At 38.0% G+C, this 20692-nt stretch overlaps 1 long non-coding RNA gene across 1 annotated transcript; it reads right to left on the bottom strand.

The window, feature by feature from the left end:
* Positions 1 to 9218: 9218 nt before the first annotated feature.
* On the bottom strand, positions 9219 to 17153 carry LOC135328003 (uncharacterized). Its single transcript, XR_010388720.1, has 3 exons — positions 17126 to 17153; positions 16437 to 16530; positions 9219 to 10536 (listed from the first exon to the last, which is right to left on the bottom strand). It is a non-coding gene; the product is annotated as an uncharacterized LOC135328003 (long non-coding RNA).
* Between the last annotated feature and the right edge of the window lie 3539 nt (positions 17154 to 20692).

The raw sequence follows: 20692 nt of genomic DNA, 5'->3' as shown, positions 1-20692 counted from the left end.
TGCTGATACCTTGAACCAACAGAGCAAAAAAAATTAATTTGATTATGGTTCTTCTATGTCTATTTTTTTGTAGAAGTGGTTCCTAAAAGTCTGTTTTCTTTCTTAGCCCTTTACACAGTTAGGCAAATGGCTACCATTGGGCTGAAATACCAGTGTTAAGGTCTATTGCTAAGGACGGTACTGTGCCTTCATGTTCTTTGTTGATTGACAAGAAGACACCAAGTGAAACATAGGTTGTAGTTTATAGTGAAGCTGGGCATCTGAGTACTTTTACACACTTCTCAATAGAGATAGCAGATGTTCAGATGCTACTGCTTCTGTTAGCAGTCATTTCTGAGTATAAAGTGGGAGAGAAGTTGAAAAAAAATTCCTTTTTTATTTCCTCAGTAACTTTATAGTAAAAGCCAACTAAAATAATAATAATATCAATTATTAATTATTATAAATAAATAATAATAATGTTTATCAATATTATTATCATGAATAATATCAGTCTTATACCAGTAAGCCAAGGAGGAATATGACCCCAAATTGTATTATATATTTGCCACAGTGTTGCATTGGAAAGGTAGAGTTAGGTTATATATGAGATCACTGACACCACTGAACAGGAATCAAAGAGGAAAAAAAAGTATGTATATGTACATACATAGTGTGTATGTCAGATTTTACGGGAACTCAACTATAATAGTAATTTGTAGTTTTATTTTTTATTTCCATGGACTCTGACAAATAAATATGAAAACTTAGGTATATGCCACATATGTCCTCATTGCAGTTGTGGCATTAATTGTTTCATTTTAAACATCTCTTGTTTTATATTAAGAAGATAAGAAGGTTAACATAGCTTCTTAAAAAAAAATCTCCACTGGAATCCTAGAGTGGAACTACAGTTTTCTGAAGGCTGTAATGTCTAAATAGTCTACTCCAGGAATGAACATTTTTTTGGCATCTACCTAATTAAGTTAAAAGTTAATAAATTCCCTTGGTTGCTCCTTTCTTCAGGAAGCATGCAAAAAATGCATTGAAGCAAGGAAGTTCAAGGTTTCAGTATCTGCTGCCCTTGGTCTTTCTCAGGAATTCTTTAGCTGATTACATGCTTCTCCTTTCAACAACATGAGCTTTGTATCCCATGTTTTGTAAAGGACCATTTCTCTCACCAGCCTCTCTAAGGCCACTCTTGATCAGTTAGAAAAGTTAGCATCTGGATGTGAGTATTTATATCACAAACGTTTAAAATGCCTAAGGGAATGAATTTTCTTTTGATTTATTTTAACAAAAGTAATCTTTATAGACAGCCTTATGATCTTACAAATGGTTTTCCTTATGTAAAAGATTCAAAATTCTTTCAGATTTCAGTGCTTCCTTTGTAATTTTTGCTTTATTTTCTGAATTAATCCACTTTTCCCTTTCTGTTAGTAATGATGGCCAATGAATAACAAACATTTAATGTAACTGAACAATAGTTATCTATAAGCTGGGTTTACTACGGAATATTTTGGATGTTATACTTCATAATAAGGTACAAGATCTGGATTTATCCTTGTGCCAGCTTTACACTGGTGTAAATCCATTAATTTTGATTAAATTATGCCTTTATGACTAATTTATGTCAGTGTAATTGAGGAGGATCAGGGCTTAATTATAATTATACATAATTATACATGATTATAATAAATGCCAACATTAAGTCAAAATAGTACGGCTAAACTGTTGGGGATTCAAAGTGAGATGATGAGACACAGTACTTAGAAATGTCAAGCACCTGCAATGCACACTGATGTCAGAATGGAATCCTATCCCTAAATGTTGCACTTTGGAATCCCAAAATTAAAAATTAGTGGGAACTTCTGAATATGTGAGGACCACAGGGCTGATTTTGGTTAACAACTGGTGCACCTCAGAAGGCACAAAGGGTCAATTTAGGTTTGCGAAGCCTTGAAATTAGAGTGTCTATCAAATGGTAACCTGAAACCTCAGAACACTTTCCTACACTTATCCTGATTTTCTTTCTATCCTACCTTTCTGTCTCACTTGAAACCAATTCTAAAGGTCTTTCCCATCTCCTCTGACTAAGGTTCCTCTTCTTGGCTTGATATAGACCTTATGAATGCGTAGGTTTTCTTCTATATTTTATACTGATAATACTTATCTGTGTTTTGAAAAAATGGACGTATTCAAATGCAGAAAGACTGCTTTTGCAATTAAAGGACAGAATAGTTCATTTCTTTGATCATCACTATTTTTTATTTATGTATCTAATTTACATACAGCCGTAAGAATGATTGAACAGATTCCTGGCCTAAATAATAAAGATTTTGTGGAACTGCTGCTAATGGGTGATGGTTAGTGCCATGGTGAAAACTGAGAAATGAAGAAGTGAAGGTATATAGACTGAGGATGCAATATTTTAGTCAAAGGTGTGGCTTCAATCCTTTTTTTAAAGAATAAATATAGATACCATTTATTTCCTCCATCCAATGAAAATCATCCACTCTAATTTATTTTTTGGTGAGTTCAGGTCCATTTTAAGTGACACTTAGCAGGTGACGAGGTGTTTATTACCATTTTCAGAAAAAGTCTCAACATACACAGACTTTGACTTTGGAAGTTTTCCTAGAAAAGATATTTTGGGGGGTTGAAATTTCTTGTTCTCTTTATCAGTATAAAGGTGACATATTTGTAGAAAGTCAAATAAATCTATTCATTTTTCAGTCTAGGACTTCCACAGGGTGTTTCTTGCTCTTCAGAGTTTGATGTCATTGCAAATGCTTGTCCTTCACCTTCAGAGCTGAATTTGCTTAATATGCCATGGAATTAGTCTCAGTCTGAATTCTCTTGTTTTCACTTATAGGGCTACTTCATTATGATTTAAATCATTTCATATTTATTCCACCCTCATATTCTGTATTTTTTTTCATAGTGGCAGACTATAGACATTTCTCCCAGGCTTTTTCTGAATTAGGATACTTACATCCCTTGCTTCCATCACTACAGTGTCTACAGAGCTCACATTAATTTGGGTATTAATCCCTGGGATAACCCTCTGTGATAGGAAGGTAGCACTGGGACCACGAGTGAACACTTGTGTAATAGACACCTTTGGTACACCTCCTTCCTCCTCTTGATACAAGAAATTGTAGTGCAAAGAGACTGTAGATGCTATGATGTACTTTGTGGTATCTATGTAGGTTTGCCAGGGTACATCTAATGCATGTGCTTCTTCTGGGGACTTTCATTTCATTTAAGGTTCTCCCATACAGCCCCTGAACTGTAACTTAGGAGCAATTCTTTTTCTCGGAGCAACAGTTCCTAGGGAGAAGCCAGCTGTCTGCCTCATTATACCAGGACGCTTTTGGCCATTCTCTGTGTACCTACAGAGGTGGATGCTCTGCAACAGAAGCTGTAATTCATTGCATGTGCGTGTTTGAGATTTAGACACTTAATAGCTTCCACGAATTTAGGAGATCTGAACGTGGAAGGAAGGGTCTGGGCCAAAGCCACGCGGACATTTTGTGCTGGAAACACTCAATGTACATCCTCCAATTCATAGACAAAAGCCTTCCTCTTTGTATTGCCCATCCTGATTTAAATTTTTCTTTTGCTCTCACTCTTGAGCTGTGTAATATAGCTTAAAAGAAACTAAGTTTTGCACTCCAGAATTTTTCAACAAATTTTCCTGTTTTGTATTGATCTAAGACAGGAAAGAAAAAAATAGAAAAGCATGTGGACACATACTTAGGTTTGGTCTGATTATCTATAAATATTCTGTTTTAGTTCAGACTTTTTTGGTCACTTCAACTGGGAAAATAAAGATTTAAATTTAAAAAAATACTGAAATACAGTATTTTACAAATGTAATGTTTAAAAATCATTTAGAACAAGATATTTTTTAAGTCTTTCTGTAAAGTTTTAGTTTAAAAAAAACCTTCATTTTTAATAGGAATATGTTTTCTTGGAAAATTCCAGATCTGCCCCCCTTAAAACATATTCTTAATTAATATGTGAAATTAAAATTCCTTTAAGGAGTTTTGGAAGCCCCCTTTCTCCAAGATATATTTTACCTATGAAGGTCTGGTACCTCTTTTCATGTAAAACCATTTACATTTTCAGATTGAATGCTCTTTGGAGGGAAATGGTGCTGTGTTGCTGATTCTGTTTTACAGTATAATGTACTTTTCCAGATCTGTATAAGCAGTAATAACTTTAATTTGCTAGCAGGGCCATTTCATAGAGAATTGTAGCTAGTTTCTAGCAGTAGTGAAAAGGTTAACCTTCTAGTAAATTAGATGGATAACAAGGGAAGCCGATTAGCAAAAAGAGGAGCTCAGGCGCTGACCTTACAATGCCGCTTTATCTTTTACATTCATCTGTCAGGCTCAGTCCAACACTGCAACGTAAAGCCAAAGCTATGGTACAAGTATTGTATTCCCAGAGGAACAGCGTATTGCTTGTATATGCTTGGTTGCTTTTTTGCTGTGAGCTTCTAAATCATATAAGCAAGTTTATTCATACGTTTACCCCTTATTTAACATGGTTATTGAATGGCCGGGAATCTTCTTATAGGATAGAAGTATTAAGATGTAGCTGACACAGAAAACAGATGAAAATCTCAGCTTCTCATTCTTTTAAGAAACAGGCAAACATATTGACTGTTAACAGAAAACAAGTACTATAAATGGTATATGCAACCTGTTAAGAAAAAGTCATGTCCTGATTAGTTCGTTGTCCTTGTTTTCTTCTCATCATTTCTTTCCTTCATTTCTTTCTTATGTATTGCCTTGAGATATGTCAGTAAAGCCAGATGGATTTTCATACTGCCACTTTGGGATGGAAAAATAATTTTTTAGTGACAAAAGTGTTTCACCCCTCAGTTTTTCTTATCTTTTTCCTCAGAAAACTAAAAGTTTGCTTTGGTGGAAAGAACAAAAGGACTGTTGATGCTTGCTTTCTGCACCATTCAGCTATAACCTGTACTTGTTTTCCCCTTCTCAAAAGGTATTGAATAAAATTGTTATATTTATGATCTGATCCTCTCCTCATCTCTGTTTTTCAGATCATTTTTACATTTACATCATTTACACTTTTACCAACCAGTAGTTAGACTCAGTGGAAAGCTATCGACCCATCAATGTCGTAATGTTACCTGAATACAGACTCTACAGTTGGCATTCTGCATGGTTAGTAGCCTCTACTTAGGAGAAAACAGAAATCAAAAAGAGCAGAAAAGAAAGAAAATAAAGGAATGTTTTGGGGAAAAAATGAGGTTGACTTCTATTTTATGTTCTGTTTCCATGGTAGATAGCCTGAATCTTTTCTGCTTCTAGTTCCCTATCTAATATTAAAGACCAGAGAGTTTTATGAAAAAATACAAAATCTCCAGATTTTTCAAATACAAATAAATGCAGCATTCTTTCTTTGTTGCCATTATCCTTCTCTTCCTTCAGATCTTCTGCTTTGTATTCTACAATGTATAGCTACTTTTTAGGCTTGTTCTTTAGAACGTGAAAGGGCCATTATTTTATATGTATAGGGTCCTACGCCTGATTGGGATCTCTGGGCAATGCTATAATATTAATGAACCGTAATAATAATCCTGATAAATACAGTGAGGCTTAGCTGGCAGGAATAGCATTTACCCAGTATGCCAGGCCATTAATGAGCAGAATTTTCATAATAAATAATCGCCGTTATGCATGTAAGTGGTGCATAAGTATATGCCTACACTGAAGTCCTAAACTGTGAAATTGCATATGAAAATGAATGAAATAAAGGTTCTTCCTTGTAGAAATATGGCAATTTTTTAGTTTCTCTGAAGTAACTAACATGCTGGCTTCCTCCTGTATCTGGGCAACACTGTCATGGGGTGACTTCAATTTTACTACATTTGCCAAATATATGTTCAGTCCAGATCCTGCACATGGTGTTCCCAGCATGCATTTGACATAACCCATGAAGGCCTGGGCTAGAAACCAATGCTATCTGTGCACAAAGATCAGCACCGAGTTATTTTTTTAGAAGATATCTCAATCAGCAGGGGACTCCTCTAACTTTTTTTTACAATGTGCCCTCATTGCTTGTGTGTTTGAATAATCAGACGTTTGAGTGATCCTTTCATCTCTTCCAGGGGGTTTGCAGGGACCCTCTGAACCAGGATGACAGGATTTGGAACCTGAGAGTTGGTGCTCTTTGTTTGTTGTGGCCTATCATCAGTCAAATCCAGTGTGTAGGTTAATAAGGCTTAAACTTTAAAGGAACGGTGAGCACCTGATTGACAAGTCTGTGAATAAAAGTGCAGTGGGAAGTTTTGTGTTTGTGAAGTTAGCATTCACAGGGACGCAACTGAAGTTTGGAATGAATTGCCATCAGTGATATCAACACAGAAAATCTCATTAGGCGATTTAATGTCACTTGCTGGACAACATTTTACGATTTTAAATTAAATTCTAAAGTAATTCTGTTTTGGATGGTGGCTTGTCTTTGTTTAACATTGGACAATATAGATTTTTTTGGAGAGATATAAATCAATAACAGAAATCCAAAAGCTACCAAAAACAACATATAACAATACTGAAAGTCATATTACAAGGATAAAAGAACTACAGCAACTTAGACATTTTAGACACTCTCTTCTGTGTACAGTGCTTCAGGTTTTCCTAAACACATACCTCAGACATCCTTTATTTTTACAAATAATATGCAATGAGTGCATACTGTGCTTGACAAATGATACTATTTCAGGATTTTCAAAGGAGCCTATGGGAGCGCGGTGCCCAAATCATAGTAACTTTCAATTGGATCCATATGCTTCTCATTTCCACTACTGTTTTGAAAATCACAGTATCAGTTGCCTTTTCCTTCATGTTTGATTCTAGAGCTAGCTGAAAATTGTTGAGTTAAGCTGACTTCCATCATGAAATACAGTTCCATCAAAATCAAACATTTGACAGAAATCTGGCAATGCTGGCTTTCTTTTTTTTTTTAACAAGAAAGTCTCTAATCAGGTGTTTCAACTTTCTTATTCTATTTTTACTATAACATAATATGTCAATTTGATAATTTTAAAAAAAAGACTGGTTTTGATCTAACAATGTTAGTATAATATCACAGGTATAAAATACTCTATGTTTTATAATGACAAATGATAAATGTTTAGTGATTAATATTTAGCATTATAGTGATTCAATCTTATTGAAGTAACATCTTTTGATGTTTCTGAATTTTTTTCTGAATTTCTGCTCTGCAAAGACTTGACTTTTTGTTTTGGTTCAGAATTTCCTGTTGAATAGATTATTCTGCATGTAACACCAAGCAATATCGCTATCATTTATAAAGCAAAATCCAATGTTCCACATATTGCAGAATATGAAATGACTTTGTAAAAATGTAATGGGGACTGGTTGGCTATTTCCCAGAAAAATGGTTGTCATAACCAGAAAGTGTCTGTAAGAATGTGCCATTTTGACAATGTTTTTAAGCCAGGTGTGTTTCTCATATTTGTAATGTATTTAGACAAAAGCAGAAGGAAAAATCTATCATATTTATATGAGAGACCAAGTTCAAGCTCCAAACAATAAGAAATGGTTCTGATTCCAAAGCGTTTCCTCTCATTACTCCGTAGATAGTATATGTACATAACTACAGGACAAATGGGGAGCTACTTCTGAATGTTTAATAAATGCAGTGTTTTCTCTATTCTTATTGAGTATCATCGAGTTCAATGAAACTGAAGGACAAACTGAGTTAGAAAATTAAAGCATTGCAGCTGTTGTGGATAACATCTTCTTACATATGTTGTCTTTTGGGAGAGATGGGAGAGGAAGCAGGGGCAAAGAAGAACAGGATGTTTTCTGCTGTTATGTGACTGGAGAATCCATTAATTTCAGTGTCTCTATTTGCAGACCCACTGGTTTCATCTTATGTTGCAGAGATGGAATTTGAGCACTGACTTACTGCATTTTAGCTTTCTGTAATAGGCAATTTCAATAATGATTTGGGTCATGCCTGTTGTGTTTGTGCCCCTATTTCTAAACAGGAAACCTTTAACAGAAATATAGCAACATTGATCTTGAATTTCAGTCACCTCCATGAGCTTAGGCTCAGCAGAAGGCATGAAGGCTGTCCAACCCAGAATATCCCAAAGCTGGGATACAGCATTTCTCTGTAATGTAGGAGTTAAAGATTCAAAGTTTTTAAGAGGATGGAGTCAGGTCTTCCCCTTACTGGACAAGTAACCTAACCAATATGTTGTTATGCAAAAGAAAGCACTGATGAGATGAAGATAAAGTCCTCTGTCCTGCTGTTTGGGATCAGTCATTTTAACCAGAGATTGGTTCAGCATCAGCTCAGGCACCAGTTCTGCTGTGGGGCCTCCCCAGTGCAGAGTTTCCTAGGAGAGGAAGCCTGCCGTTTTAGTAAGGTAGAGATCAGCTATTGCAATGGACCAATTAACACTTTATATTTGAAACAGAAAGCTAAATTATTTCTTTGTGATTGCCCTAAGTTACAAAGCCCTGCTCATGCTTCTCTTTTGAATCACAAAACTGTTATGCAAAACACCTGGGCTGTGTCACCTTGTCATTTAGCTCTCTCTCTAAAGGAATGAGAGATGCTTGATTACACACCTCTGAGCAGAAGGAGATCCCACATTTTCTTTCTGAATAGGCACATCATGATTCAGGAACCAAACCATTAGAGAGCGACAGGAGTTCAGACACAGCCCTGCTTCTGGAGTTTAGTATTAGCTGCCTCTGGCTCTGTCCTGCCTGTAGGATTTTTGGATGCTTTTTCATGAGTGCCTTATTCTCTCCACTGCATATAAGGCTTTGCCTTAGACAAATCTAGGCGGTCTGAATCACCCTGCCTGTGAGTGTCAGGTACTTACTTTTGTAGATGGCACAGAATTATTCAACAGCCTTAATAACAGCCAAAACTGTGCTTGGTCACCTGCCACGTGAGCATTTGAACTATACTTGAACCACCTGCAAAGTACCTGATCTGAGATTCACAGTTTATTTTCCCCTCACTTCCTCCATGTCAACAGTAATTTAGAATAAATCACTCAAAATAGCACTGGTAGAAAACAGCGCAAAAATAATTTCTGCTCTTTTCTTATTCAGGAAATTATTACTTTATTACCCTCATTTCTGCCCTTAACATTTATAAATGAAGAGAAGTCTCTCAGGGCTGTGGGGTACTTAAAACTGATTATGTTTGAATTTCTTTGAATCCACAGGATTAGTCTGGGGCATTCCTCTCACCCTAAATTGGCATGGACTAGGTTATCTGCCCAAATGCTGGCACTTGTGCTCGAGAGTCAGCGCCTTTGATTCATGAAGCTTTGGCTTTGAGACAAGTATCCCTGTTACCTCTTGCACTGGGGATCTGGCACAACCCCTGTTGGTACCTCTATGAGGACATACAATGTTCCGAGCCTCCCCCACTGCGTAGACAATTCCTTAGCGGGGCAGGCTTTCCAAACACATTGTTTCAAAGAAATGAATCACTCATTCGTGAAAAATGAAAAAAAAAGAGCACAAATACCATCAAAGCAAATTCAGGGGTCTGCCGCCCACATCACTGACATCATGCTGCCAGCTAGAGAGCACTGAATAGGACTCCTTACAGAGTCCATCAATGCCACTCTTTAAATGGCAATTGCCTGAAGGGGCTGCTGGTTTGTGATATGAGGTACTTCTTCCTTAGCAGGAGAAAGGCAGCAGAAGCTGGGATTTCAGCACAAGTCCCCTCAAATGGCAACAAAACACACAGTTGCTTGGCTTGCCAGGATGTCTCTTGTTCAAAGGACTTTGCTCCATTTTTGGAAGGCAATTAATTTATACTGGGATGATTTTTTTTTTTTTAAAGGAAAAGACCTGTCTGATCATCAGAAGGAACTTTCTTTATTAAACTGGAGATTAGTTGAATAAGAGCAGCAATGAGGGCTTCTTATCATTTATCAACCGATTAAAGCAGACCCAAGCGAGGGCTGTCCAAGCTAATCCCAGAACTGGTACGCTGGGGCGTGTGATACACAGATACACTGAGCTGCCTGGACCCAAGCCAGCTCACATCTGATGAACTATTCCCATATTAGACAGTGCTGTGCCCAAGCTAATAAGACCTGCTGAGAAAATGCAGTGACAGGTCACTATGGCACAGTGCTGTGTTACACATACAGTCTGGACTTAATGGCATGAGTTTCCACTAGTTGTGGGACTTCTACACCAGGTCCATTTTATTATGTAGACAAATCTTCAGTTTTCTGTACATCAAGGTCTTTCACTGTTCTGCATCTGTTAACTCTTCTGTCCCACAACGCTGCCTCTCCACTGCTTTGGCTGTGATATAAACCTGTAATTCTGTCATGTCTGCCTCTCAGATAAATGACAGAAATCTTCTGTGATGACCCTTCCTCCTGGAATGTCCTTCCTGCATTTATCTGTAAGAAGCTTTTAGTCCAAATGCCAGGTCTGCTGCAAGACTCATACAGCTTCAGCCACCTAAGATGATGCCATAACAAGCAATCCAAGATATCTGGGTAATAATAAAAGAACAAAAAGTGAAACAAAGAAGGTTAACGATTTGTAGCCTTTAAATTAGGTATGGTATCACTTGTTTCACCCTTAACTGCAGTCCCTACTTTCCTCTGACTATATGTGCACATTGGCTCCTCTGCATTTTTGCAGCAGGCAACACTTACCCCTGGGTGCTGTGCACAGCGCGATGGCCCACTGACCTGTCTGGGGTTTGGGGCACTACAGCAATGCGACTAATTTAAAAATAGAAATTGAGACTGTCAGGAATGATCTTTCACTGACCCGAAGTGGATGGATAAAATGATCAATGATATCTTTCCCTTCTCTAATGTCTGCCAGACAGTCCAAATTTATAATCAGCATAGGAAAACGGCTGCATATCATAACCATATGGCACTGAGAGTACACATTATTGTACAGTAGCACTGCACTAATTTAAGGTCTGTCACCACTTCCATTATGGGCCTGTGTTTCCAGCAATAAGAAACTCTCACACAAGCACTTATCCCAAGCTGAAAATGATCTCTGCTGGTACAGGTCTTAGATCTATAGAAGCTTTAAACAATATTTTATTTAAATAGCTGGGCCACTTTGTCATTACATAACTTAAAGAAATGTTTCATTTTTCCCCTCTTATTGTTGAACATTTATTTTAATACAATAAAATTTGATGTTTTTTGAAATGCTTAGGTATATTAAATCTGCTGTGGGCCACTTTGCTGACTGAAAGCAGCCACTATGTGCCTGGTAACTTTAAAAGCTACTATACACACAGACACACACACACACGTGTGTTTTTATATATATATATATAAAAATATATATATATATATATATAAAATATTTATTTATTTATTTATATGCTATATATACATATGCACACTATATATCTTTTATATATATATATAGTGTGTGTGTATATATATTTTTTTACTTTGAAAAACATCCCTTTTTCATTGCACACCAGAATGAAGCCACATTTATTTCTGCGGGAACAAAGTTTTCCTGGAATTACTCTATTTAAGGCAAGTCAGGCCACATGATCATAATGGACCTTTCTTTCCTTACCCTGTCATTTCAAAGAAAATGCTATTCATCCTCCACTTGGATCAAATTTTGTGTTCTTTCTTGCACATCTAAACCCCTTGTCAGCACAACTGGTATGTTTCCACCTGGAACGAGCTTGCTAGTACTGCAAATATGGGGGAAAAATCTGCAGTGGATACACAAAGGTCCTTAGATCTGACACAGATAATACACAGAGTGCCAAAGTGAGATCTCATGTGGAAAAGGATATCTCTCCTTACTGTTCTGATAATCTCTCTATTGCTAATTTGGCTGGGATGGGAATATCTTACATTCTGCATACACACAGGTTCAGTGCTGATGTGTGAGTAGCCATCACTACCCACTCAGTCCTACCAAGGCACTCAGGCACTCAGTCACACCAAGGATAAATCTGAATTAATAGAGAATCTATGGAAAATTTGCCCTTGAAAGTTCTGGAGACCAAAGTCTTCTTTTGTCCCCAGCAGTACAGAGGCTGCTACAACTGAACTCAAAGTAGTTGCACAGATGCCTCCCAGGGAAATACCTGGCACCTTAGCAAGAGAAAGATGTTCAGCCCTAAGCCTATCTAATCCTTATGCCAAGACTACACCTGCAGATTTTTGTTAGGTCCATGACAACTATAACTAGTAGAGTGGCCTTCGAGTCTGGATCATCCTAGGGGAGCTGTTTCTGTCTGCCTGAGAGTGCACTTAGGTCTTTCTCTTAGATTGAATATAAAGATAGAGAAAAGCAGCCATATAGCATCAGACCAAAGGTCCTTCTAGCCCAGATCACCCCTTTGATTCTGTGAAGATGTGCTTGTTGTTGGAGAGCACATCATGCCTGGCCACTGAAAGTGGGGTGGCAAGGCCCACACCAAGGTTTCCTGCAGGCTGTGTGCATGATCTGCTGAGGTGGGTGGTGGGGAGGGCGCCATTCCCTATGCCTGCCACTCTGAAGTAACTGGCGGCAAAAATCCAGGAGTTAGAAAGACCAGGAAGAAAAGTCACATTATTCCCACGAGACCTGGAGCTTGCTATCCACAGCATCAAGGAGCTTCTGGGCTGTGTCCTGATGGTGCCCACACTGTGCTGAGGCACAACAAGAGCCAAAACCAAAGGGCATGAAAGGGGCTGCTGTTGCTTTTACAGGAAAGCACTGGCGCTTCTCTCTGCCCCTCCAAAAGTTTGAGCAGTGATCAAAACAGTGTCTAGAAAAAAATAAGAACAGAGCAAGCCTATCTGATTATCCCCCTTATTATTTTCCTAGCCTCCATCTACTTTCAGCTTAATGATTTCCTGAACTAGATATGATTTCTAGGTAGTCAGTCATTCTCAGTGGATTTCTCATATATGAACTTGTATAGTCTCTCCTTAAATCCATGCAAGATTTTAACATCCAAATTCATCCTCTTATTGTAGAATATATCATGTTTTTGTTAGTAGTCAGTGTAGTGGATGCTGGCCCTTGACTTCAGTCTGCCTCTGCAATGCAAACAACAACAATAATAATGGCATTACTTGGTAACAACTTTCCGTCATCCCTGAGATGATTTGTTCTGATGGTCATGGTCATTTTCATCTCAGTCAAAACTTTATCCCCATGAGGCAGCTGCCTGATTCTTAGTGACCTTCTTTGCCACACAAAAAAATTGCATCAAATTGGGGTCTCTTTCTCATCAGAGAACACAGGGGAATTGTCCACATGACCCAAGTCTATGCAGAGATACCCACAGGCTATATGCACAGCAGCAAGTAATGTAGATCATTAGGAGTGAATCTGTAGGAGAAAAACATTTGGTGCTGAGGACCCGCATCCAGACCCCACAGTGCTCAGGAGAGGAAGAGAAGGATATTTCAGCATGGCTCTGATCTGATCCTGTGCAGCTGGACTGCATTAGGTGAGCTCCTGGAGGACATTTATTGTCATCTAAGAGGGATCCAGTACCTGCTCCCCAAGAGTAATCCAAGGTGCAAGACAAGGCACAGTAAGTGGGGACAATGAGGAAATGTGTTTCAAAAGCTCACTCCTGACCCTAAATGTACTAATCTACTAATGGAGACACATCCATGCAGACCAGGGGAGCAGCGTGCCTTAAACAGAGAGACAATCTAACCAAGCAGAACGAGGGCCTCACGCTACTTTACCTGAGCTAAATCACTGGCATCCAACCCTGGTATCTCTGCACAGCACTATTTTCTACTGGCAGATATACACAATGTGACAGCAACTCTGTTCTATTTCTCTTCAGCTTTTAAAGAAAATGATTACACCTCCTCAGCTGGCAAAAACTGGCATAGCTTCATCAAAGTCAACAGTGTCTACCTGTGGCTGAATATCTGTCCTCTGTATGTGACAAAAGGGAAAGGCTGAAAGACTCTTAGTAAAAATTATGGGAAAGGCTAGAAGAACAGAAATTTCATCAAGAAAACACACGAGCATGTTGGGTGATGGGGCTTTTTGTGTGTGTGTTTTGACTAGCCTGATGAAACGGAAGAGTTAAGGAAGCAGGATAGTTAAATGCAACCAGGAATGAAGAAATACAAAGAGACATAGCTAAAATTTTCACTGAAAGACCCTGTTTTACATCATCATAACTATGCGATTTCTATATATCAAGAACTGAATTCTAGGCCTCTTTTTACCTCTGCTGAACACCTCCCTGCTGTGCAGGTCTGAAAGTTTAATCTATCCTTCTGTTTTGCTTTAAAGAAGTGAATCAAATGGCATAAGTTATCAAAGATCCAAACCTGATCCCCTGCAACTATATTACAATGTAGCACCACCTTCTGGCTATGGAGAAACCCTTAGCGGCTAACTTACCTTTTTCCTTTTTAATGGGCATCTGTTTCTTAATTCCTTTGTTGCAATTTAAAATGAAAATATGGTGATTAGTTTTCAGGGCTGCTGCTGTTATAGCTATAGAAGTTTTTAATAACAGCTGCTATTTTATAAAATAGAACAGAGATTTCTAACATACAGCAGTTGGAATTGTGCATCTCTTCCATTATTGAAGGAGCAATGTGTATGTTCATTTTTTATGATCTGTAATCACATGCTGGTCCTGGGAAACATGCCACAAGGGCCCACATATGTAAGCAGTGGCAGCACAAAGTGCATAATTCATGAGGGAAACATCAGGATTGGAGGAAATAGCATAAATAGCTGATTGACTTGACACATCTTATATTTTTTCCAAGATTTATTTCCTTTTAAAGTTGTGGGTTGCTTTTTAAAAAAGAAATGTGTAGACTGCCAAGTTATAAGGTTCTCTAGGTTGCTTACTTGTTTCTCTGAAAGCAATGGCATTCCTGTGTTTTCATTCTGATTTAATTAGAATGGCTTTTTTACAGTATGTGGTCTTTGTTCTTTCAGGTCTCTACTCCTCCACAGTTTTATTCAACCCTATTGTAGGTTCACTCTGAAACAGAAAAGGCAGTCGAAACAACTTCATCTCACAAGGAAATCCTATAAATACTGTAATTGCTGTGGAGTTTAATCTGGTTTCTTAACCTTTGATTCAGTTTGGATAGGTCTCAGGGCACAAAAGAAACAAATCGGCTATTTCAGCTAAGGCTTCATTTGGCACAAATCTGGACAAGGCTTAATGATAAAAGAAATGTTAAGATGGAGAGACATTAGATGTTGTCCAAATTTCAGCTGGAAGAAAAAAAAAAGAGATTATAAAGGCAACTTTAGTCACATCCAATCTCTAAGTACATTTTGTAGAAATATCTCAAGCAACAATGTTCTCAGGGTTTTTCTACTGGAAATAATGTGAGAAAGAACATTCTCACATTACTTCCAGTCAAAATGCCATAAAAACGCACAGTCGATAGCGAGGATTCTCATAGCATATTAACAGGAAAGACCTCAAGAAAACATTTTCTCATGACATTTCCTCTGGAAGAGGGTGGAGCTGCAGAGCGCTGTCCTCCTCCACTCCTGCCAGTATGGGAATGTCTCAGGGGTGAGCTCTCCGTTGAGAGCTGCAGAGAAACAAGCACGGAGGACAGAAAGAGGCAGGAAATCTTACAGGGTTCCTTCAGTGATGAGAACAGTTTTAAGGGAGGAAAGACTCCCCCATCCAAAAGAAAGCACTACAAGGAAGGTCACAGATAATTCATAGCTCAGAGTAACTCAAGGATAAAATGATTTATAAATCAGTATTTTCAGTATAATACTCCTCATTAAAGCATGTATGTGAGATGGAAAAAAAAAAAAGAGGCAGGAAAGACACATAATTTGTATTGTTTTGAGAAGATTTCATGTGCAGGCTCTTCCTCTTTTTTTTTTTTTCCCTCAGGATTTTGTGTTGTCCTCTGCACAAAGCCATACTGACAGTCTGAAAGAAATCAAGTCCCAGCTTTTCCAGAGAAGAGAAGAGTGAATGTCCCTATAAGGCACTAGGCTATTTCATAGGACTCCCAAGCGAACTTGCCTGCTCTGCTTTGCTTTTCTTATCTCACCCTGCGTAGAGGATTAAATCCTTGGTTTCCCCAGGAGAAACCCCCTCGTTCCAGGGGTTTTATGAAGTCAGTAATTCTCCCATGTCATTGAGAGGTATTTAGGTAAGTAGCACTGGCAAAAACAATTCCGGTTCTCTTCTCCCAACCAACTACCCTACTCCATTTGTCAGATGGAAAAAAAGATCTAAAGAAAGGACAGGGCAGCCTGATCTTTTTGAATTCTTCAGCTCATCTTCTGAGATTTACCTACTAGACACATAAGAACAAAAAATCAGAAAAAAAGCCTGCTTCTCCTGAGAGGAAGTATGTGTGTGGGGGGGGGGACCCTATGCATATGAGAATCAGAATAATATCATCAGCTAAAGATCAGGATACTCACAAACATATGGCTCCTTCCCAGGATGAAATGCTGAGAGTTCTATTTCTGCCTATCTTGCCAAAAAGATATGCTTATCCTGCTTATACCTGGTGGACTGAAAAACATGCCAGATTAATCATTTGCACAAAGATCATACTTCTTACTAGGGTTAAATGTAATTGTGGAATGGTTAAACCCCCCCTACATAGAGTTTCTAATGCCAGGATGTGTTTTCAGCTATCTCACCATCAAACAAATTGTTTTCACTTTACAGCTTCCCTCAGCTTCCAGAATCTGTAGCCTGACTGGCATGGCTATTCCTCCTGGTTCTAGAGCTCCATTTTCTGCCCTACAGGGCAAGATAGTCTTTTGTTTTGTTTTGTTCCTGCTCTGTCTTCATTCCTCCTATCCTGCAGATTTTTCCTATGTCTAGCACTGAGTTGAATCTTGTATAGATCACATAAGAGAAATAAAAATGAGACACTGCCCTGTGGATTTTCTCCAGTTATGTCTTACATCATATTTCCAGAGTCAGTGCATCAAAGATCCTTTTTTTAACTCAAACTTTTCCATAGTTTCCATATTCTCCTTACATTTATCTTCTTCTTTCCTACTACACTTTTCTTCACTTACTGACTCTCTCCTGTGTTTGCAGTCAGTAGAGGTAGTGTCTTGCCTGGAGATACCACGTGAAGGTACTCAGCACTTACCAAGTCCGAGCCCGCCTTGGGCAGGAACAGAATGGACCGAGCTGGGTGAAGATCCAACCTTCCCGAGTGCCAGACCTAGTCATTTAGGCAGTACTGCAGGGGAAGGGGACATCATACATTTATTTATTTACTTTGCTAAATAGTTTCTGCATGTTTTAAGTCAATAGGAAAATACCTTTCTACCTCAAAATTTTTCTAATATAGCAAGACTGTAGATCATCAACTCCAATATCCTAAATCTGACATTAGCCCCTGATACATTCCTCTGAGGAAAGTAAGGAACTCCCCTAGCTGACAGAAACAGATGGTCTGCTCTGAGAAAAGTCTTATCCTAATGCCTAATATTAAATATCAGTTGGAATAAAAGCAGGAAGAGCAACAACTATATGAACTATATGGACTACGTTTCTGGGTGAAAAGTTCTTTAAGAACCTGAGATGGAAGATTAAAGTTTTATCCATGTTATATATATACTGATACTTATATTTACTGATACTTACACTGATATAATAAAATATATTTATTATGAATAAATCATTAGTATAATAGTGATCTAAAATGTTGGTACATGATGTACACATATAGTATAAATTTTCAGAACTTGCATTAATGTGCAAGTGATTTCTTTCGGCTGCCAAGAAAAGACAATTCAATGTAGAATGTGGGACATGTGTTTAGCATGCTACATAGCAGCTCCTTAAACAGCATTTAGTGGTATCAACAACAGAAAGTTTCTCCATAGCTGACCTTCACCCACAGGCATCATTCTGGTAGCCACATTGCTGTTAAAAGTTTTATTTCTGTGTGTTAATATCTCAAATGTTCAACAAGTTCAACTGTTAAAAATTATTGATGAGCCCAAGTTCTTTTACCAATATGAAAAGATCAATTTTATAAATAATAACATTTAACTTATTTGCTGTGTAAACAAATTTTTTCTGAGAGCAGGCTATCCTCATGCTAATAACTAAGTATAGGATAGGGCAGTCCCTGATCACTCAAATCTACAGGCTAGACAGATAGTGACTATCAAATGAAACTGCACTGTCCTAGTTTTTCAGATGTAGAAAAAAACACAGAGCTGAGGTGATTTATTAAATCTCACAGAGTTTCAGAGAACTGGACTTTGTCCTGCAGACCAGGCCAAGAGCTTTCTTCCTTCCCGGTAAGCAGTTTCTCTCATTGTGGGTGACAATTAAAAAAAAATCATGTGGGAGTACAAATGCTTTTCAATTACCTGAAATATTCTTTATCTGAAAGCATCGGAAACCTCAGCAAAACTTTATAAGCAAAGAAAACAAAACTTCTTCAGCAGTCTCTCTGATTTAGGTGTTATGTTCATACTCATATGGTCAAGTATGAACAAACTAATAGGGACCCTCTTCCTTCAAAAGAATAGACTTTCCTAAGGTTTTTACAATTGTCTTTTGAAGTCTGAAAATGTTTATTTGCTTGTTTATTTTAAGTAAATCTCCTTGCAATTCCATGCTGTTTTTTCTCTGCTACATGAAGTGACACATAAAAAAAAAAGGGAGAAGATGAAAGCTGTTCCTGACAATTGTCCATTCTTGGTGCAGTAGCAATCAGTGGGCCAGTTATACATTGCTTGGGGCACAGTCCTTCAGTCTATAATTAGAGCTCATTTTGTATTCAATAAAGTGCTGGAACACTAGTAGACAATAAAAGTAGATGTGTACACAGACACGGGTATATATCTCTTCTGGACTGTTTCAACGCAAAATTCTCTTCATTTGCAGTATGGGAATAAATGCTGTATTTTTTTCCAGAATATTATTTGACTTCAGAGAGATGTGCGTACGGTGCTATTTGCATAGAGCTTCAGGTATTGCATCTTAAAGCAGTCTGGAAGGTGACTGAGAATCCCCCATGTTATTTCAAAATACTAATGGCACTCTTATCCAGTTCATCCAAATGTCATTAAAAGGAAGTCATAACCAGTAACCATTGACCAAGTGCTTCTTCAGTAATCCCTGACCCAGGTTTAAAACCCTAGACATGGTTTGATTGTGGTAATCTAAATATCTGGAAATCTCTAGAAGCTCCTGTTTGGCTTGATGGTGTAAGGACAGTTCATGGTAGTTCATTCGCTGTTCTGTAATGTCACTTTAGGTACCGCTCCACTGAATGGCTGGTAAATTCAAACCATTAAATGATAGAGACAAAAAAAAAGAACATTTGTGAAAGCAACATAATCATATTAATAAGAAATAGAAAGATGTGAGGAAGCTGTTTGGAATTTAAACCAAAGTTCTTGAATGCTATTTCTGCAGTATCTGATGAGCTCTGATTAATAGGATAAAATTATCAAATGGAAAAAATCCAGCTGGAAATGATGACTGCAGACTTAGTGATGAATCTCTCAAGAATGTGTTGGCTCCATCTTTCCAGGCATAGCAAAGTTAACTGTGCAGGCAGTGATCTATCTATCTGGGAATTCTTTACCCATTATTTAAAGACCTAGCTCATCTTGCCACACTATTTAATATTTGCATTGCTGCTCTTCGCGTCTTTCTTATGCTGTCAGTGAAAGACTATTCTGTACAACATCCTATGTTCCTTTCCAGTTGGACTTGTTACTACAGTGAGGATGATTTTTTATGCAATTTTTGACAAATCCAAATTTTCCTTCACCAATTACCTCACTGACTTCAGAGGGACAGTTCATGGGAACTGTTGCTCAGCAGTGTGAGGGAAGGGTCTGTATCCTGGCAGTACAGATAGCTTGTCAGGATGTGGCTGCTCTGACATGATTAATATAAGCTCATGTTGCTGAGCAACCTTAATGAAGCTGAGGATAATCAACCCACCGCTTGCAAAGATCTCTGGACTTGTACTTCCCCATGTGTTTTCTGTCATCCAAATCCTATGCTGTATAAAGGTACCTGAATTAGCCCAGGAATGTGACATAAAGGAGCCAACAGAGAAAGTTGGAGAAACTGATTAAAGGATTTAAGATTTCAAAGGCCATGATCCATCTGGATTGGTTGTTGAAGAGGGTGAGGGTGTCCAGAGATGGCAAAAGAAGGATCCCTGACCCTCCTGACCCTTTAGTGAAAAGAAGGGATGAGAAGGCAAATGTTGTGTTCATTTGTTTATTTTTCTTTGTGTGATTTAGACAAGGGGAGGGGAATACAGCTCTCTGGGTGGTCCTGCAGCTAGTTTCCTGATGAAACTGGGAGAAGGTTCTCTTTTTAGACATATTTGTGAGTGTGAAAAGAAATTGATTAGAGAATAAACTTTCTCTGTCTCAGTAAAACAAACATTTCCCTCTGCTTTCTACTTGGATGCTTCAAGTTTATGCTAAAATATGTTCTGATAATTCAGGATTGAGCTTGCTGGAAAAAGCTCACCCTTCCATAACTGTTCCATAACTACATTAGAGTGGACTGTCACCAAAAGACAAGGAGGAGCTGTAATTGTTACCCTTTGATAGGTTTACCCAGGTATGCTCGTGGTGCAGTGACCCAATATCATCTCAGTCCTGCTAAAAATATAGCAAATAAAAAATGCACAGGATTCATTTCCCCTTCCTGGGACTTAATCTTT

The sequence above is a fragment of the Dromaius novaehollandiae genome, chromosome 3, assembly GCF_036370855.1.
Source record: "Dromaius novaehollandiae isolate bDroNov1 chromosome 3, bDroNov1.hap1, whole genome shotgun sequence".
Lineage (NCBI taxonomy): Eukaryota > Metazoa > Chordata > Aves > Casuariiformes > Dromaiidae > Dromaius > Dromaius novaehollandiae.
The sequence above is the reverse complement of the archived record's forward strand: the minus strand, read 5'-3'. Positions and strand labels throughout refer to the sequence as shown.